General features: G+C 31.2%; 1 protein-coding gene across 2 annotated transcripts in view; it reads right to left on the bottom strand.

Annotated features, from left to right (window-relative positions):
* Nucleotides 1-20,260, bottom strand: part of LOC105472991 (cadherin 9) — a 166,301-nt gene extending 146,041 nt beyond the window's left edge. Inside the window, exon 1 of one of the 2 annotated variants that reach the window (XM_071099072.1) lies at nucleotides 19,912-20,260. The gene's annotated coding sequence lies outside the window, so the exon portion shown is untranslated. The remainder of the gene's footprint in view (nucleotides 1-19,911) is intronic. The other variant, XM_071099071.1, reaches the window with a different exon arrangement.
* Between the last annotated feature and the right edge of the window lie 2,774 nt (nucleotides 20,261-23,034).

The following is a 23,034-nucleotide window of genomic DNA, read 5'->3' as shown; positions in this document are numbered from 1 at the left end:
TTCCTCAGGCTTTGTGTTCCCTACATCATCTTCATTCCTTTGTCCCATTGTAAAGTTTGTTTTTATGATTATTACTATATTATTATGTCCTATTAATAGTACTGCTGGGATAAACAAGAAGAACCTAATTTAGGCTAAGCACTGAAATCCGCCCAGAAATTGTGGGAGGAATCCCAAAAAAGTAGTAACAGGTGAAATTCAGAATTGAAATAATTGGTGAAGTAGACTCAATTTCATAGAATGATGAACTAGAATGAAATATTTGGGTATGACGAGAAAGGAAAGCTATGGAAGAATGGAAAACCTAGATGTACATCTTCTATTACAGATGAGAGTACAGCAAGGAAGATGCAGATATTAATAAACTTGATGTCATAGTTTAGGTAGACTATCTCCAAATAATGACATTTTTGAATGTTTTCTAAAATTTGTTTTTTTGTTTTTGTCTAAAATGCTAACTTCATCTTAGTAATTTGTATGTAATATTTGAAAAATAACATTATTTAACACATTTTATAACCTATAATTAATCCCAGTCTACTTTGTAATTATTTCACTCTATTCTGTTACTGTCATTAGAAAATATTAGTAAATTATCTAGCGTTATTTTTTATGATCTTGGTGTCATTTTGTGAGCAGGTTGAGGTAATGTAATTGTTATATGTAGCATTTACATATGCTGAAACCAAGCTCATGGTAAAACTTTTGCATATTTCTTAACCCACACAGAGCAGAAAATGTAGTACAAAGATAGTACTCAGCTCCCATGTAGCTGGGAAAGCATTGGCCATTCACTTATGAAATACGTAAATAATAAATAAACCAACACAAATGAGGGAGAGTTTTAAATTCACTCGTTGGAAACAATAATTTTATATATCCTTTGAAATAAAATAAGTTTTAAATATAGTAGAAAATTTAAGACAGGGTCATTTCTCTACATGTGAAATTCTTAATATTCATCTACCACATATGGACTTTGAAGTATTTTCATATTATTGAATTCTCCAAACAATGATTGCAATTTAAAGTATCTGTGAAATGAAATACATTACAAGAAGTCAGCGTGTCGGAAGGTTGGGTTTAGAAAGCAGACATCCCTGGAATAGATGATATTAACTTATATTCTTTCTTCTGACTTCTCTGTGATAACATATTCATCACAATTTATTTTCTATAATTTGTGATGGCATTAATATTTCATAATATAGATTTATAGTATTTAAATATGTAAACTTAATTATCTGAATTGTCTACTATGTTATTTTGAGTACAAATAATGCCATGTCAATTAATATTTAATTTTTAAAAATAATTATTTAAAAAAGTTATTTGTTTCCAAAGGGTTAAACAAATACATTTAAATAGCTTAAAAATAAAAATGAAAATATACCTCTGCATTTATACTTTTAGATACTTAAAATAATAACTTAACTTCTTTTTTTCTGGAAACCAACAATTCCATGAATTTTATATTTACATAGTTAGCATTGACTGCTATTAAATATTAAATATTTTAATATTATACTTAATTACTGCAGAATAATAAACAAAAAAAAAACAAATGTGATGATAATTTGCTTTTTAGTAGCTTGAATTATTTTAGTGTTAGTTTGAATTATTTTAAGTGATACTATTATAAGATATATGTCTATCTTAAGTGTTTATGTGCATATTATTATTAATTATATATATATTTTTAAGAAAGTTGTACACACTTTTGTTTTATACATCTCAATCTTGATGTATTATTTTCTATGCCATTATGAAAATAACTGAGAAAAAACTTTAAGAACATTTAAGATAAGAATTCACCCAAAAAGAATATATATATGTGTGTATATATATATATATGTGTGTGTGTGTGTGTGTGTGTATATATATGCCTAGTGTTCAATACATTTTAAAGTTCTTCTTGGTTATTAAATGCTTGAAGGATAGCTAGTACATAGTTGGTGGGATAATAGAGCTCAGATATTTTATTTAGATAAATTGTATTTTAAAACACTCATAGAATTGACTGTTAATTCATTTAGAATAATGTGTATTAAAACACTCTTATCAAAATATATCCTTAATTTTGGGAAGTGTTCTATGACTGAGAAATCAACTAGCAAAACTATTTGTAAGTGTAGATTTGGCTTACTTTCTTTTGAAAAATGATTTAAATTATTATTTTATAGAGTTTAATCATGGAATAAAAATCATTGACTCAAATATTATAAAATGCCAGTAGAAATGAGGGCATATTAGGGCAGCTTCTCCTATTTTCATATTATAATCTGGGCCTTCCAAAAGAGGGAGCTAAAGCATTGTGTTAAGCAGTTTGGTTTTATGAATGTGAGGTTTAGAGCAGTTTTACACATGAATTGCACACTGTGTATATATGTACATTTAACTGAGTTTGATGTTGACTTATTAATGTTGACATATTAATAGTCAGTGCTTAACTTATGATCTGCAATTGTATATTCCCCCAGAAGAAAATTATTTTTCAACAATCAGAAAATAATAAAAATAAATTATAAAAGTAGGAAGAAATATTAACTAAAATTTCTTCTTAAATTTTGAGTCTTATAAAGGAAGGAGAAAAATCATATAAGCCTCATATAACTTCCATCATATGATTTATTTCTCTACACTTAAACAAGTAAGACTAATAACACTGAAGCTGTTTCCATACACATGAATAATCTTTTAAAATAGTATAAAATATGATGCAGTTATAAAGTACAGAACAGGAGTGTGTAAGATTTTGACAAAGAGATCCTGTATGCTAATTATGTGTGGTTTATCCAACACAGCTGCTCCTCAAGTTCCCCATAGACTCGGGCAAGATACCATTATAAATAAAGGTTCATTGCTAGAGTAAAAGAGAATCTGTAGAACTTTATTGTAAAATGGTATTTTACAACAGGATTAATTTAATTAGTGAATAGATTAATTTCCTTCTTCACAACATCAGAAAGAAATCTTTAACTCCAGAAGGAAATCATAAGGAGAGGAAATAATTTACCTATAAATAATTAATTTTCATGTAAACAGACTGTGAAAACAAAATGTTTAATTCACTATCGGATACTCGCGTGTTGTTATGTTTCCTCGAGACATTACATTGAAAGAGAGGGTGTTGCTCTTTTGTGAATTGGGGGTGCTTATCTTACACCTTCATGCTTTTCTTATTACTCCCATATCACTATAGATAAAACATGGTTAAGAATAGTAATTTCTGATGTGTCTAGTATCTGAAGTGCCTTACAGATAATTTTTTAAAATATATAAACCAATGAAATAACAGCAAGCACAGAATTTCAGAAACATGCCAATATGTAATCTCTCAATGAAATAACTAATTGTACATTGTTTTTTAAATCTAGTTTTTCAAGAATTGAGTTTTTTAAAGGATTCATTGGACATTAGAATTATTTATTCTTTGAATGATTCCAACATTTACCTTTAAAATTGTCAGACTGACATCTATACCTTGTGTTCTTCAAAGGATTGAACAGTTGTATTGACAAATTTCTCCATATCATACAATTCCTTGATATAAAAATAATTTGTATATGCAAATAGTAGCAAACATAGCACAATGTTACAGTCGCAGAAACATATATAGTGGGTTCAATCCAATGAGTTGATTACTAATTGAATTATCTGTACCACACAAATAATTTAAAATCGATAACTGATGACTGAAACATACGTTTCTTTGAGGTGGTTGATAACTGAATTTGTTACCAGGTAATGATAGATGTGACTGTCTGGACTGCACAGTTTAAGCAGAGTGTTCTGTAGACAGGGTAAACAAATACATTTCTGAATATGTGGGACAATAATGAAATTCTAAATCACATTCTTTTTACACACAGAAACACTGATATCAATGTGGGGAAATTTACACAATATGGAAGTCAATGGAACAGACTCAGTTCTGGTGCTAAACCGGTCACCAACTCAGAGGACTCCACATGTTAGAAAAGGTCTTCAAGGAGGTCAGGTCTGAGGCCATGATATTTAGGCTTTTGGATACTTTCAAGTAGTTCAGTTATTTGCATTTTTTTTTTTTTTTTTTTTACTTATAAGATGGAAGCTTATTACAAAAGTGGTTGAAAGTTTAATATAACTATTTTCAAGCAAAGTTGTAAATGACTTTGAAACTGAAAGAGCCCTTAGATGTCTTCTAGCCTCCTTCCATCATTTTAAAAATGAAGACATTAAGCCCCAGTGTGGAAAATGAATACAAGACCCCTCTCTCTGATCTTTTGACTCCCATCAGTTGCCCTCTTTACAATACTAATGGTGTAATGTGCATGGTGGAGTGTAATTCCACCACATATAATTTGGGAAAAGTTTAGTTAACTCTACTTTAGTACTGAAAGCCAGAATAGACACTTTGCATAAATCAATTCTTTCTTCTTCACTCGGGAGGCTCAGTTGATTCATCATACTTTTGTTTTAGAAAGAATTTCGTAAAAAGCCAGGCCCAACCACAGCAGTGAATTCAATGGTACTCATTTTTCTCTGTTTGTTACTCACGCTAAATACAATGCCATATTTTACATGTAAAGGATTATGAAACAAAAATAATTTTATAAAAATATGCAGATTCTCATTGATAATGCATTCTTATCTATGTAACTACTCCAGTAGGCCTGGATTCTACTCTTTTTTGTTTGTTTGTTTGTTGCAGGATCACTTTTTAAACAATTTATCTGGGTCTTGGTATTCTTACTTGTAAAATCAGTCAGTTAATTGAAATGTAAATTTGCTTTCTTCTTGCTGTAATAATCCGTGACCATATTGAATTATTCTTTTCTTAATTTAAAGATCTTTTATCCAATAGAAATAAAATCTTGTAGGATTAACATTTTTATTTAAAAATAGCATGTAAAGGTCAGGCATGGTGGCTTATGCCTGTAATCCCAGCACTTTGGGAGACTGAGGTCAGGAGTTCGAGACCAGTCTGGCCAACATGGTGAAACCCCATCTCTACTAAAAATACAAAACTTAGCTGGGCATGGTGGTGGGCACCTGCAGTCCCATCTACTCGGGAGGCTGAGGCAAGAGAACTGCTTGAACCCAGGAGGCTGAGATTGTGGTGAGCCACAGTCATGCCACGACACTCCAGCCTGGGTGACAAAGGCAGACTCTGCCTCAAAAAAAAAAAATAAATAAATAAATAAAATAAACATAGCATTTAATTTCATTAGAAACCATTTTAAATTGACTCTCTTTTTATTAATGATGAAAACTGGACAAATATTTTCTAAGAATCATATTTTTCTTACATTTTCAAATCTTTTTTCATACTCTCATAAAAGGGAGAGTTTTTTTATTCTCCATGTCCTTGGAAAGTATGACTGCTTATATAATTTTTAACAATTTTTCAATTTTTTCAATATGTTCTTATTGTTACTCCCACTCTGCATTCATGATTAATTATATGGTGTTTTTAAAAGCCAGTGTAAATTTCTTTTGAAAAAATGTAGTATCACATCAAGTAAAATCCTATTCAGGACAAAACACCTTTTCAATCATTTATTTTGAGGTATAATTACGTTTTGTTTTACACCTTCTTAAGAGTCTAGGCAAGAAAAACTAAAACATGTAAGGAAAAGTGTTACTACTCTTCTCAAACACAGTAGTGAAATTATCTTGAGTCACTATTAGAAACTGACAGTTTGAGTGTATATTTGAGTGAATATAATAATAATAAACAGGAATAACAATAAGCTCTTTGATACTTGCATTACCACAGTCATTAACAACAATTCCAAGAATTCTAATTATCTACATTTTTGCATGAGAAAACTGATATTTGGAGAAACGAAATAAATTAATTGCTATGACATTGGAAGCAAGAGATGAAACTTATGTTCTGACTAACAGCCTGAATTCTTAACCATTGCGTTTAATATTTAGGTATGCTAGAGTTGATTTCTACTCTAGCTGAAAACATAGGGCTAGCAGTTTGAGCTGGGAATGGAGGTTCAAGAAAGTAGGAGGCATAAAGTTGTTATTGGATCAAAAGTCATAAATACCATACCATTTACAATGCAACATATGATTTAGGATGATAGTTAAGCAATGAAGAAAAAATAATAATTTAGCAAAACATGATTTACCCAAAATACAGTGTTGCATTTCCTTATAGAAAATATCTATTAATTTTTTGTGATATAATCTTAAAAATCCAAATTGAGTTTTATTGATTTCTTACAACATTTCAGCCAAAATGTGCAATCTATTGTGTAGAATGAGAAGCATATTATCTGTGTGTTATTTGGGGAAAGAATATTGTCATTACAACTGTTTAATTCATACAAACGGTATAGACCTATCAATATATTTTGAGTAACTTGCTTGCAGGTATTTTTAAGGAAAGTTATCCAAGCATTCTGCTAAGAGCTTAAAGTTCAATGTTTAGTGGATACATTGTTTATCAGGAGATTCAAGAAAAGATGACTGGGCTCATAACCTAATACAGATATTGTAGGGAAAATAACTGGAGACCAATCAGGGTACTGACCTGAGTCCTGATACAAAGAAACACAGGTTACTTTAGTACAATTAGCTCAGAAAGCTAAACTGAAGATCATCAAAAGAATAAATCAATAAAGAGGGAAGAGAAGCCATAAAAGTACCAAAGAAATAAAGGTGGGCATGACACAATAGACAAAGTGCTAACAGTGGAACCTGCAAGACAACAGTTTCTGGGAAGTAGAGAAGAACTGCCATCATGTAATTAGCTTCCTTCTTTTGGAAACTGTACTAAAAGGATGGAAAATGTTCAAGGTAAAACATCACACAGATAGAGAAGGACTTGACCTTTGGCAACATTTGAGAGAAGTCTAGAGCAACAGGTTTTTATTCCCTCGTGCCTCCATGAAGAATAGAACCTTCCTCAACATTCAAACTAGAGGAGCATCAATCCTGTTACATAATTATATTTTTTGGAGAGTTGTAAGATTGTGTCCTGTATTATTATAAATAAACATACAGAAATAGACAGTGACATATACTGATATATATCCTTACACTAAGATCCCACTTCCTGCCTCAGCTTCAGTAAGTCTTTCACTTATAACCAGGAGGCACTGGAGAACTAAGTTTTTGGACACTCACAGTTAAAATTTTAATTCTCTATAATAGTTGTTTGAAATTTCTGCTTGAAATTTATTAAATAGCAATATTTAATGAAATTCTAACTTTGTATACATAAAAAGATGAGCATTACATCATATTGGAATATCTTATTTAATCAAGCAAGAAAAAATAGAAAAATGTAGGTTTTAATTAATAAAACACTGAAACAAGAAGTGGAAAGTGTCCAGTTCACATTCTTATTATACGTTTATAATTACTGAGATAAGCAAATATAACAATGTGGGATTTATGAATTAAATTAACTAGAATTAGAATTCTATTCTAGCATGGGTAAATTTCATTAACACACCAGGGTTGTGTCACCTGTCATTTTTTTCTACCCAAAATGGTGTGTGTCATAATATTTCCTTCTCCTCATTTGGATTCAATTCAAATGTCACCTTCTTCGAGAAACCTTCTCTTGCCACGTTCATAAATCTCTGCTTACCTCTCCAGTCACTCTCCATCATACTACCTGTTTCCACAGAATTTAAACATATTTTTCATTCCTCTTTTTGTTATTTGTATCACTGCTCTAGAAAATACCTTCTTATGATTAAAAACTTTGCATCATACTCACTGCTATAATACTGGCATCCAGAAAAATGCTTGATGCATAGTAATGTTTGAATAAACATTTGGTGCTAATGCTTCACTATAGAAAAAAATTAATAAGTAATATAAATTTAAATATTTTGTATATTTTATAAGCATTAACGCCAGTTGACAATGCATTGGAGAAACCAGTAAATCATTAACATTCACCAAAAAATACTGTTCAAATTAATTTTGGTGAATGTTACTTACAAGTATGCAATCATTATTACCATTTTTGTTAGAATCATATTTTTCAAACCACAATAAAATCCTTATATAAATGAATCATCTTTTATAAGTTATATTAATTTTAAGGTCACAAATGGCATTTACTTTATGGTTGTTAATGTAATTCAAAGACTAAAAAGGGGAAGTCATAAAAAGATTAAAAAAAACAAAGTCAAATACTTGGCATTAAAATAGATTATGATATGAGAGCTTATGAAATTTTATTATTATTGATTTAAAAGATTTTCATCATTCATTCATATCTCCAAGATCCATGAGTAATATACTCATTTTAACTTCAAGCGATAAAATATCTATGATATTAAGTATTCTATATTAATTTCAAGTAATACAACATGCAACACAAAATTGTTCAAAATATAAAGCATTTCTATTGTGTGCTATGTCAACTTAAGGAACCTTATGATGTGAATATTTACATTCAGACTTAGCTTATCTAATTTCAAGAACAATGAAATTAATCATTAAATTAATCTAGGCTTCTCTCCTACTTTTGCATATGGAGGGAACCAATACCCTTTACCCGGATATAAGAACCTGAACCATAACCTTCTTAAGAATAATGGTAGCCATTAAAGAAGCCATCAATTGTGTCTCCTCATAAAACCCTATAATGCAGTTACTGCTAATATCTTACTTTCGCCCAGAAAGCTTCTGGAGCGCCAAGGCATTAAAAGACTTTCTCAAACTCGCACATGAGGTATAGAGTAAAACTGGTTTTTGTAGGTAGGATGTCTGGCTCCAGGACTCTACCTGCCCTTACCCTGACTATCATAAAATACTGCCTGCTAAACTTCTTGTTTACTACATTTTACACATGAGACAATTTGCACCCAGAAGTAAAGATAACCTACTAGCAAAACGGAGTAAGTAAATGTGGGAGCTGGGAGGAGATCGCGGGTCTCCACGTGCATGGGGCTGGCATCATCAGCCTAGTGCACTTTTGTTTTTATTCTGATAAAATGGTGTTGTTGATCATAAATGTTTTAATTCATGAACTGTTAAGCAGTCCATACATTTTGGGGGGGATATAGAAACTCTCCATGGATAACATGAAAGCTGTAGCCTTTCTTCCAGTAAACTCAAATTAAAACATAAATACAGTATTTTTAGACAGATTTCAGAATAGTTTTGACTATTTAAAATGTTCATTTTGACATTATAGGGCAATAGCCGTCAGATTTTTGTGGTCAAGAATTTCTAGACCGGGCGCAGTGGCTCGCGCCTGTAATCCCAGCATTTTGGGAAGCTGAAGTGGGCAGATCACTTGTGTGCAGGAGTTCGAGACCAGCCTGGCAAACATCGTGAAATCCATCTCTACCAAAAAATACAAAAATTAGCTGGGCAAGGAAGCGCATACCTGTAGTCCCAGCTACTCGGGAGGTTGAAGTACAATAATCACTTGAACCCGGAAGGCAGAAATTGCAGTGACCTGAGATCCTGCCACTGTACTCCAGTCTGGTTGACAGAGTGAGACCTTGTCTCAAAATAAATAAATAAATAAATTCTTTGTAGAAGTAAATATCTTAGACCCTGCTTTCTGAATTTACTATATACTACATAGGGCTTGATAGATAGGTACTGTTGTAATGGACAGGTAGTTGAGAATGGCATTTGAATAACCGGGAATCATATGAAAAAGGGCATGGAGTCAGGCAAGGACAAGTCTTTTCCATAAAGTGTGGTATCTGTTTTGACGAGAGTGATTTTCACTAGAGTGATTTTTGAAAGTACACTTGGAGATAATTCAATTCCTAAAGTGTTTCCTGACAAAATTCTGCTTCAAGTATATTTTTAGGTACTGGTTTATAGATATAAATGAAAAACCATATTTTAAGACTCAGAATATAGCAGAAAAAATTAAAATACAGGAAAAAACCCAATTGCCAAAAACCAAAAACTTAGATTCAAGTCTGTAGAGTACTGACTTACATTTCTGGATGTGATAGAGTGTTTGTAGGGATTAGGAAAGAGAAGATTACTTGAAGACATTCCTACTTTACAAAATTATATTTTGTAGAATGTATCAGTAGTTAAAGGAATTGTTGGCCAGGGGAACAACTAAAAGATTGTTTAAATAATATGGCACAAAAGGTATTAATTTTCCAAAGAATGGTCCGAGGACTAAATAGGAAAGGCCAATTTAAGATATAGTAAAGATTATATCTCACTCCATTTGACAACGTCTTATTTTAAAAGAGATAATTACAAATTATGGAATTTTTTTTTTATGTGAAACTTCTGGAAGCATTGAGGAGTAATGAAAACATGACCTTAAACTAATGTGAAACGTTATAGTGTAATTACTGGGTTATTTCATATTAAGATTATTGGTTTCAATTTTAGAGGCAATATCAAAGAGAATTCACTTCACACAGGGTTAGTTACCAGTAGGGTATAATCTATAAAATATGTCTCATAGAATTGGAGCAATATTGGATGTTTGTACCAAAGAGAAAATATAGTATGCTAAGCAAAATTTTCTTGGAATGAATTTAATGTTATTAAATAGAAGTGGAATAAAGATCAGTTCCAAGCTATCTAGGCAAAACAAAGTCAGAGAGAGGTAGAGAGAAAGTTACAAGTAGATATCACAATGACAAGAAAGGAATCTCTATCTGAAGTTGTCTGAAACAGTGGTCTCCAAGCGAAGGTGGTTTTCCCAGTGCAGCAGGTGCAGCCTCACCACAGCACAGTGCCTAAGATGTGGTAATGTTCAATAAGGAGAAATTTTAAATGTAAGAAGATGAAATAATTAGCTAACAGATGGATGAATACATTATTACAAAAAAATCTAAGGATATTTTTCCTGATTGCGAGTCTAAATGATAGGAAAGTGAACGGCTCATACGGGATCCCAAATAGACTTATCCATGAACCTACACACATTTGGGAGATCACACTACAGTGGTGGTGTTAGGAGAAGCATTGCTTCCTACACCTGCAAATTATAAGATGGACTGACATTGCTATGAAATGGAAATGAGACACAAGATCAGCTTCTTAATGTGAAAGTTAGATACATCCATTATGGGGCTCCCGAGGCCAAGCAGCCAGTATAAAAACATTTTGTCAATTTGTCTCTCCACTCCACCTACCTCCGTTAAAGGTAGTAATAAGTATGCAAGGATATCCTTTGCTTTTCAAGCCTCAGTTTTTCTTAACAGTTCTCCAAAATCCTCATATACCTGTATACCTGCAGGGCTGCGTTGTTGGACGTGTGGACAGGTCCTCTTGTTAGTAAAAGTACTTCTCATTCTACTTATCTCTTCTCTGTGAATTGTGACCTTGGTAATACTCAACTGTCTCTAAGGTTCATTTCCCGTAGTAGAGAGAGACGGAGGAGAGGAGAAGAGCTTCTAAAGCTAACCATAAAATACGCTGACCCATTTTTATTAGTTTCCACACCTAAGGAGTTTCTTGTGTTGGAAAAGCCACTTTTTGTAGCAATTAACTGAGTAATCTCCCAAAATGAATGCCCAGTTAAAAAGGAGAAGCACTTTTAGTTAAATTTATTCTGTCTTTGAAGTAGAGGAGGAGTCGGGGTAGGGAATAATGAACCAGGGAAAGTAGAAAAGCAGGAGGGATGGAAACAGAAGTAGCAGAGAAGCAGGGATTAAAAAAAGCTGTACTGAATTAAGAAGCACAGGTGATCAAAAGCAAAAATATAAATAAGTCATCGCAGCTTATTGTAAGAAGAAAACCTATCTGCTTTCTAAGTATCAGTATAGATTTATGCTGAATCTGTTAGAAAGCAGTAGACGACATACAACCTAAGTCAACTTTACTTTAGCCATCAAATGATTTAGAATTAAAGCATAACAAAAAAAAATACAGAAGGAGATGAGTGTGGATATCTTTCCTCAAAGATTATAATTATATTTAAAGGAGCAAATACATATAACACTCAGCACATGAATCTAGCATATTAAATATGGTAACAGTAATTTTTTACATCTATATATAATTATATACTTGGTATATTATTTGATTTTTTTAGTATATATGTTATCTAGAACATTTTAAATCACATGCTAACTACTAAAAATATCTTCTGTAGTCTTAACTTATATACTTTCTTTTCTGTATGCTAACATTGGTTACAAATCTACTTTTTTCAAGTTGATTATTTAATATGTTTAAATTTTTCTCACAATGAAGGTAATTAAAGATCACTTTCATACAAAGCGCTTAACATAAGCCAAAATCTGAGAAAGAAATGTAAGTAAAACATCACATAAATAGAATTGGATATATGATTACAACTGCTATTTTAATAAAAAATTCATATCACTGAAGGTTTATAAAACATCTCTTCTTCATAGAAAGCCACTATGTTGTATGAATATACATAGAATTCTAAAATGATAAAATAGTTACTTATTTTTCAAGATATTCTTTCAAATTCATATTTTATAGAACAAAATAATACTTTTAAGTGGTCAGGATACATTCCTTCAAACAGATAACCTAAGTAGAATTTGCAATCTGGTTAGAATGTACTCACATTCTTTCTATATAGGCCTTTTACTCACATTTTCTTGTAATTTAGGAAGACTACAATTTATGATCTTTGCAATATAAATATAAGACATACATAAGTCGTATATTTATCCTACAATGACATTGTATTATTTCCTGAATGTGTGTTAAAAAAATTTATTTGGTGTAAGACTTCAACAGACCTAGTTTAGTTTTAGGTATATAGAAGAATTTTCTTGCCCATGTTTAATAAAGGGTTGCAGTGATTTCAAAGCCAATGCTTTATATGTCAACTAGCAAACTTGCATGCCTAATAGGTCTGGGAGGAGCAAAAGGTCTACAGTGGCAACATGTTTCAATGTAAACTGTTATGTGACTGTGCTACTGAATCTGCTGTGGACTCCCACCCCTCTCTTGTCTTCATTCTGTCATTTGGTCTCTGGAGGTTTCAACATTAATCTTTGGGTATAAATGCTTATGAACTCCCAGTAGCTTGCTGACACATACTTATTTCAAGAAATTTTATCAGAACAATTCTCTTCTTAATTTTCTAAAATCACATATGATTTCCAAAGTTGAAACTTACTTTCCTATTTAAGTAAAATAATCTGACATATTTAGCTATTGAAAAACCAAGTTTAACAAAGGTCATAGGTCCAAAGTTGTGAGGGTGAGACACATCACACATATTTATGTATCTAACTGTCTATATATAGAAAGATATATATAAATATGAACAGACTATTGATAAAAACTCTCCTTCTTACTATGCTGAAATAACCCTATAATATTTTTAAAAAGCACTTTATTATTGATATTCACAATTTGTATTTTAATAGAACTTCATATTTTAAACTAAAATTAACTATAATTATAAAGATAAATATTTTTATTGCAAGTATAATAATATTCTTTATTGTCAGTGATTGTATTAGGAATCTGAATTCTAAACTAAACAAAAAAGGTAAATATCATTTGAATAAACAAGTGTACATATTATTATAATACATTAATGATTTAATTTTTGGAAAATTATGTATTGTCAGAAATACAAATCTGAATTTTATTTAATGCTAGTATGTGAACAAAGCTGAATTCAAATCATATTTAATATATCACATCATCTAGATAAACTGGCAAAACTTAGGGGAGGCAGAAAACTATTTTCTTTCTTCCAACTGTTGGACCTATTCCACTCCCTGCTTAATACATGTGTAAATACTTTATTAAGTTGTAACATTAATAAGTTGTGATATTAATCTAGAAGAAGTCGTAGTAATAAAATATTTCTCTTTGTTTTATGAATTACTGTATATCACATATAAGAAAAAGCAACACTATTTAAACTTAGTATCATTTTTAATATAAAGTAAATATACAATCAAGCACATTGTTGATTTACCAAGTAATACAACAAATATTTAAGAGCTATTGACTCTCAGGGAAAATAGCCAAATAAGTATTTAAAAATTTCACCATATAATGTGTTTGCTTTGTATTATACATGACCAACGTAAAATTATAAAAATTTTATTTCCTGATAATTATCTACTTTTTATATAAACATAGTTTGATATAGCATTAACTTCTATGTTATATATTTCTCATCCACTGTAAATGTGGGTAAAATGATAATAAATTTTGTGAGGTTGTCAAGAATTGTGAACATTCAATAAAGAATAATTATTTCTAGATACAGTCTAAAAAATAAAATTCTAATTTTTCCTATTCAAAAAATTATCCAAGTCAACCATTTTAGATGGACTATAATTAAGTTTAAGGTTTCCCAAAAATAAAAAATGTTCAAATGGTATTTTATCACTCGTTTATAATATAATATAATACTGACTAATTAAGGAGTTACTTTAGTTCCTCCTATTACACCATTGTAATAATTAAATATGATAATTAATTTATGTGAACATTGAATGTTCACAATTTTTGAATTAATTGATTGTACTTTCTTTCTGTTTTCCATATGTATTCTGGATGCATACACACACAAACACACAGACATGGCTATAGATACAGACATACAGAAATATGAATGAAGAAACACATATATGCAGATATAGAGATAAAGTTTTAAAGATATAAATAGAAGATACATAGATGATAGATAGATAGATAGATACATAGATACATAGATACATAGATGACAGATAGATACATAGATGATAGATACATAGATTGATACATAGGTGATAGATAATAGATACATAGATGATAGATAGATAATAGATACATACATAGATGATAGATACATAGATGATAGATAGATACATAGATGATAGATAGAAACATAGATGATAGATACATAGATGATAGATACATACATAGATGATAGATACATACATATATAGATGATAGATAGATGATAGATAGATAGATAGATAGATAGATAGATAGATAGATAGATAGATACATAGATAGATACATAGATAGATACATAGATGTTAGTCTGTAATTTCAACTAAGTTTTCTGTTAACTTTCTGTTAAGTTTTCTTGAACTGTTAAGTTTTCTTTAACAGGAAACTGTTACATTTCTTCTGCAGCTTAATTACCATTAAAATTAAAAAGAAAACATTTTTCTTATATGTTCTTTATATTGTGAAGCATTTATAACATATAGATGTGAATATTTTAAAACATTTCTAGAAATTATGTAATAATACTACAATAACCTGCTTTGGTAGGAAAAAACAAGTACATTTTAGAGTTGGCTGATTGTCCGGGGAAAACTCCCTTAGACAACTTTTAAGACTCATTTCCCAGTTTTATAAAACTAGTGTATTTCATATCATGTCTTTTGACCTAGGAAGTGAATTACTGTTGCTCTTTTGCCTGGATTACACTTTGTTATATGCATTATTTGTTGTCTCCCCCATTATACAGCTTGCTGTGTATATCGTTTCTTTTTTCATATGACTTTCCAAAGATATTCTTTTATAAAATATGAGGAAAAAGTCTATTATGCTTTGGAAACTGTGTTAATAATATATAAAGTATGTCAAGGGCAGCATATTCTAATATAAATTCTGTTAGATATATATTTCTACCAACATCCAATACATTAATGAACATATTAAATCTTTCATATTCAAATTTAAATAATAACTATTAGTTACTATATTTCCACTGTAAATTGAATTAGTGTTTGGAGGAGAAATTAAAATGAAGTCATCCACACACTTCGGAATTGTAGAGCCAATTTCAAAATCTGATATGAGGGGTTGGCTTTTTAATCCATATTTATGAAACCATCATATGCTCTGGTGTTTCATCGATCAATTAGAGAGGTCAAAAATTACCTTGCTCATCAAGAGAAATGGAAGATATACAAAAATGCTTGTTTCTCCTGCAACTGGTTTATAATTTGCTAAATTAATAAGATAGAAGAAAATACTCAGAAAAACCTTGAATGTCATTTTAAGAAAATATTCAGCTCTTTTCTTTTTGTCTTTACTTTTCTTCCTGAAATATAAATAAATAATACATCTCTCTCACACACACACAAACACACACACTCACAAACACACAGAGCATCTGTGACCACAGCACCCCACGATGTTTCCACTTTCCTCTCACAGCCAATGAGATCCATTATAATGACTTTTATGTTTGGAGAGGTGTTCTTGGAAGTGCTAATATGAAGTCTCTTGGTCAGGCTCCAGAGACCCTGCTTTTGTTCAGGCACTTTGCATTTGTAATGTGACTAGAAGACCATGTCTTTCTAGTGCTAAATTTAGGGATAAGTGCATTAACATGGTAGGGCTGTTATGGAAATGTATAAGAGTGCTATAAAGACATTTTCCTCACTGTATACTCCTTACCATATTTTAATAATGAGGATAATGGTGCTTCCAGGCAGAGAAATTGAAACGACTCACAAGAGAAAAAAAAAAAAAAACCTTTTCAGATTGTTTATAACAATCCAGAATTCATTGTTTTCAATAGTCTATACATCTCTATCTATCTATCTATCTATCTATCTATCTATCTATCTATCTATCTATCATCTATGTATTTATCTATTATCTATCTATCTGCCTATCATCTCTTTATGTATTTTTCTATATTTCTAATTTGAGTTTCATGACTTAATACCTTAAGGTTCCACGTAATATTGCATATATATACATATATACACGTGTGTGTGTGTGTATATATATGTAAAACTTGACAGTCTTGGATATGTAACCTGATCTCTTTCTAAGCCTCTGCTTTCACATGTGTAAAATTAGAGATAGAGAGAGTTAAAACCCCTTTTCTAAAGTTCCAAAATTTTATATAAACACCTAAATAAGATAATGTTATGGTTATTGAGAGTTATTTGGGATATCTTTGAAAAGACAACTTGTTTCTGAAAACAAGTATGCAAGATACAGAGAAAGAAATTGCTTTATCTTAGGAAACATGTTTTATGTTCTATAAGAGAAATGACCACATTTATAAATTTAGCATCAGGTAAAAACAAACAAGACTCATTTTAAATCAATGTCCTTTTGATTCTATTTAGCATGCTTTCTTCTTCTTTAAGAAAATTTAACTTTAAGCAGATGATTTATAAGGTAAAATACCCAAGAAACTAAATAGAATTTTTATTACAAAAAAATCTCACCATGAATCAAAATTACTCTATGTTAATATTGCTATTGACTTGTGTGTGTGTGTGTGTGTGTGTGTGTGTGTGTGTGTGTGTGTGTGTGTATGTGAAGTCAAAAGTATTACACTGGACATTTTTTAAGACATCCTTTTTTTCTAATGTGAGATTATTTGTACATCATATTTAAATGTGTCTTTGAGTGAGCAAAATTAGTCTTAAAGAATATAGCAAATTAATAAGTTATATTGAAGTATCTACATTAATATTAAATAATTATCTATCTAGACTGTTTACTTTCATAGAGAACAAGTTACAGCCAATGTTTATTCATGACACATTCACACATTTTAAAAAATTAACTTTCACCTTAATCTATACTTTCTTGCATATTATATGCTGCCACACTAATTGCATATTTTATATTATATAATTCGTAAGCACTCTCTACAGCATTCTTATTAACTACATCCATATACTGTAGAAATATTGTGGGGAAGGAGCATCTGCCTCATATCACTATTGATGCCTAAATAGAGCTAAGCCAGTAGAATAAAAAAAAATTAATTAACTTTGCTTTAAAAATCTTACTTGGTGAATGTACCATGGAAGGCACGCAGCATTGGCTAAGCTTGGCATGTATAGGGGTTATAGGAAAACACCAGAACAAATCCCTCCATGCAGGATGACGTTCAGATGAGCTTCTGATTCAACACACGATTTATCAAGCTGAGCAACACAACATTTAAAAGAATAATTTCAAGATCAACTTTGATATAGTACTTTTCTGACACACAGGCAATGGTATGAGACATTTTTATTTCCTTTATGCAATGAATGCAATAACAGTAGCATGATTATGCAAACCATTTCAAAGATTTTTAAACTTTCAAATACTGTAATAAAAGAAAAATAGTATTTTTTATCCTAGAAAAATTATTATCTGACAGGACTATTGTTTTTATTAGTACTACCAAATCTGTCTAACTTCAGTGAATTACTCTTAAATTCATACTACTCTCTGCTTTCTCTAAAGCATTTTTTCTATTTATTTCCAGAATTGGATTTGCTCCTAGTATGTACTTATCTTACTTTCTTTTTCATTTTTCAAAACACGTATAGAGATGAAGGTATTTCAACATGTAAACATATATCTATTAAGTGCATATAATTATTTGTCTACTCCTCATTTGGAAAAACTTCAGTCAAACCCATAACATATTTGGTGACAAGACTACAAACACATGCTATTTATGTTATGTTCAAGTTCTTTGGTGCTATGTGCTGTAATAGCATGTTATTTCATTTTCCTTATCTTTCAAAAGATCTATGTTTCAAACCTGGACCAGCCAGTTTTATAGTTGCAAAAATGTGTTTCACAATTGACATAGCATTGCCTAAGCAATGATGTAGTGTTTGAATGTGAAAAATAGGATTCATCTTCTGCAGAATGTAGGAGAAGGTTTTTTACAAAATTGAGAATCTTGAATAATCAAAGTCATTCTTAACGACTGTGCCTGAAGATGGGCAATTCTTCTAAATTCATAGGTAAAGCAAAGAGAGATGAAGAAATATTCCCTTCTGTCTTGCAAAAGTTACCACTTTTTTTGATGTCACAAAATCATTCATTCTTCATGCTACAAAGATTTAGAAACCTTGTGAAAAAATCACTATTAGGAATCTCATATATCTATAATACAAAATATAAAATGACAACACATCTCCGGAGAAGACCACCAATTTCTCCTCAGATCTGTAGTCCATTGTATCTTCATCAAAAGTTGATGATACAAATAAATGTAAACTTATCTACTACAGTTAATAACTTTCTTTTTATGACACCTTTGTTATTTAAAACAGATTATGAAACTTTCACCCTGGTAACAATCTCTAACTGTCAATACTAAAGAATTTTGATGACTTTATAGCTAAAATCCAAGCCTTTATTGAGACAAGCATACCTGCACAAATTTATGTGGTGTGAATGGTCATCTTGAGCATGCGATGGAAAACACAATAAAACAATTATCCACCAAATCAATGTATTTCCCACATCACTTCAATTTTTTTCAATGCCAATTTTGCCTTAGAAACACTCTCCCTTTCTTGTGGCTTTCATCTAGTCGTCATGACATTAAGATATATTTGCCTACAATAATGGAAAACAATTATAGCTAACAGATATATACATTCAAAGTGTTGACCTCAGTGAGAGTCACAAATATGTGAAGAAACCTCTTTTACCAGGTAGAGTGATCACCTTAATCCTGACATCCAATATGCATCTGTGGCATTTTTACTATTCATACATTGTTTCATTGATAATATTGAAAATAAAGAAAGCATTTCTTATTCAATTATGAATAAAGATGCCCTTATTTTTGACAGTTTTGACTCAAATGATTTAAACAAAAGTTATGAGAAGACCAGGAGTCCATTTCAAATTAATATAATAATCATATACATGAACACATAAATATGTGAGTAATTGAAAGCCACCACGATCAACTGATACAATTTTAAGTTTAGTTTTATTTTTACAACAATATTCCATATGCAAATATGGGGACTATAAAAAGAGCTTGAGTAGGTATCAGCTTTGTAAAAGTAAAATAAGAAGCAAATGTTGCAAGTTTTGTCACTGAGCATGTAAACATTTTATTCAAATACTACTAAAATGTATTCTTATGTGCTTCCAAGTGTTGAGAGAGAGGAGAGAGAGAGAGAGCAAAATATAGCAACCAGGAGAAAAGCAATATTTGTACTACTTCGTTATAAGAAAGCAAAAACTGAATAGCTTACATTGTCAAGCAAAGTAAATAACACTTACCTTGCTTAACAATGGAACTGAGTTTAGCCCTACTCCGCACTAACAATTCCGTTGTTGCTTCTGTCTCGGTCCTTCTCTTCTCTTTTTATAGTATCTTCACAGCTGAATCTTCATGCATCTCAGTGTGGCTTTCTCTTCGAGCATCACTTTTAACTCAGACAGGCAGGAAGCTGAAGCCAAAGGAACTCTCTATCTGATTGGTTTCCATTCAGCGTTTCTGATTAATAAGAAACGTCCCTCAAATAGGAAGATACTGCCGCTGATGGCGCTGCAGGGCGCCAGGTTTGGGCTTGGGGGACTGAAGACCTCTTTGGACACAATGATTTGCAAGCGAATGAAGTGGGAGGACTCAGAAAGGAGGGCTTTGTCAAAGACCCCCCATAAGAAAAAACGACACAGTGTTTTTAGTCTCGGTTAATCAGCTCTCCTTAATCTGTTTGCAATTGGGAGAGAAAGGTCACAGCATGTCTGTAACCTGTAAATCATCTGTAGAAAATATATATCACAGGGAGAGTGCTGTTGCTCAAAAGAAATTTTGTGTATGGTTCCTGCAGAATTTACAACTACCTATTTCAATTCAGTGTCAAAATGTCAAGTTTAAGAAAAAGAGGAGAAAAAGAATTCAGATAATATTTATCATTAATAACGATGAATTTTTAACTTTGCCTCTATGAGTATATAATCTAAAATAATCTTTTGCAAACAATGTTAAACATCTAAAAATTAATGATTGACATATTTGCTTTCAGTAAAGATAATGGTTTTAATTATAATTTTAAATTTCTGGAACGACTTTGCTTTTTACCTGATCATGCAATCGAATGAGTTTCATCTTCCCTGGAAATAACCAAAAATAATGGTGACCAAACCACATCACAGAAACTACATGATCCACCTGTTAGAGTCCCTGTTGTACATTGTACAACTCTTAGAGAGCGTGAACCAAAGCTAAAGTCAAGCCCTGCTTTAGAGAGGAGTCTGTTTAGTACTTCTGGAAATGGCACAATAAGAAAGGTATTGATTAGTAGATAAATCCTTCTGAAAAGAAGTTCTAGTAATAGTTGTATGAAATGCACGATGGGGATATGGTTCACTTTATAATGGCTCGTTAAGTCACAGTAAGTAAATAGCTTAAGTGCGAAAAAATATCAATATCCTATTTGATGCTTCAAAGGAAAACTGACAATAGAAAAAACAATTCAACTTCTATTTTTTCCCCCAATGGTAAAGCTTATCCATGAAGGATATATAATAGAGGTGCCCATCAGAGGCTTGTGCATTATGTAAATTCGTTTCTTTAAAAGGAAAACAAATGTTTTTAAAAAAATACAATTTTACGTATCTCCAAATAAAATGTGACACTACTAAAACGTGGTGATTGAACATGGAGTGAATGGCTTTTAAATACTTGTATGTTTGAAGTGTAGGAGGTGGACAAAAAAGGGAACTTTATTTTGTTCATCTATAAATAAAGAAAAAGAAGGAAGAAATAAAGCCTTATGCATATTCCCAGGGCTAGATAGATTCAAGTGGTTAAGACAGCTTGGTGAATTCTTCATGGAGGCTAAGACTGTTTTCTTGAGGCGAAGACACTTAATTTAAAATTCACAGGCTCCTTTAGACTTATGTCCGCTGGGTCTACTTGCTCCTTTAAATAAAACTACATATTATAGAAGCCTCTTTATTAATACTGAGATAAAGTAATGTATGTAAAGTGAGAAAAAGGAACCAAACAAAATATTTTATCATAGTTTAAGGTAAATATTCACAAATAAAAGATTTAAATCCCTTATGTTGCATACATTTTATTTCCCACTGAAATCCAACTGTGGGAAAAGGCTGTTCTGTGTGAAATCCACAATTCAACAGAGCAGTCTAAATCCTGATTTGAAGTTATTTTTACTACTCTGCGAAAAAAAGGAAAAAGAAAAGGGTTGCCAAATGAAAGGTCTTCTACCTTTCTCTTGTTTGGTATGGAATTAGCATTTGAAAACGAATGACTTAAACCTTGGAATTGTCAAAGATTCTTTTATATCATGTGTATAGCTACTTGTAAGTTTTCAAATGTGAGTAGCATTCTATGTCACATGAAAACAACTTTTCATACTTGCAGCGATGTGTATGAATATTTAGCAAACAAGTTTGTACAAAAGTATTAGTCATTGTTTACATTAGTAGAGTATATGCCCTCCTTTTATGTATTTAGACATAAAAAGTTATTAACAGTAAATGTAAAATATTATTTGAAGTATTCTTTTCAAGATTAGTTTGAATTTACTTTCTCTCAATTATTTGGTATATTGAATGTATTACCTTATTGTGGAAAAAAATTATATGAATATTTATCTTTTCTTCTTCTTTGAACATAATGCATTGTCATACTTAAGGACTTCATCTATTTAATGCTGTTCAACAACATGGATACATCTCTGCCATATACAAAACTTCATTTTTTTTTTGCATTTTATCATTACAAATATATTCCATTGTATAATGGTAATTTTGCAAACTGTTGAGAAAGAAAAACTGAAAAAAAATAGACACAATGCTAATTTATCATGCACTGAAATAGAAAATAAACTTTATAGTCAAGCGAGTTTTTAAGCTTACAACTTAAGTCCTTCAGTCTTCAAACAGGTCCGTAAAGACATATTTATGGTATAGTACCAAGAAAATCTTGAGACAGAAGCTACCTGTGCTATGAGACCACTCATAGGAACACCCTGAAAAATAAGACCACCCTCTGCTCTTGGTAACACACATTCGCACCTTCCAAACTAAATCTGAAATACTTTGCACAACAGCTCTTGCATGTCACTACTCTAAATATTTCTTTCCAGACCTCAGCACCAAGGGTTTGCTCCTATGACCTGAAGATTAAGCTATACTTAAGAATCAAGCAAAAATTATAAATTCCCTTCTTTTCTCTAGCAAGCCATTGATATCAATCTCATCATTGTTCACATCTGATCATTTATCAGGCCTTCTCAAAAGTTTGAGCTTCTCCTGTCGTCTACCATCACCATGATTCTAATTACTCTCTGGCTTGGAATACCCTCAGGACTTACTGGAATCCCTTCAGTCCAATTATGACCATTGATGGATCTCAGTGTGACACCACAA

This window comes from Macaca nemestrina, chromosome 6 (assembly GCF_043159975.1).
Source record: "Macaca nemestrina isolate mMacNem1 chromosome 6, mMacNem.hap1, whole genome shotgun sequence".
Lineage (NCBI taxonomy): Eukaryota > Metazoa > Chordata > Mammalia > Primates > Cercopithecidae > Macaca > Macaca nemestrina.
Note: the sequence above shows the minus strand (reverse complement) of the source record. Positions and strands in the feature narration are given on the sequence as shown.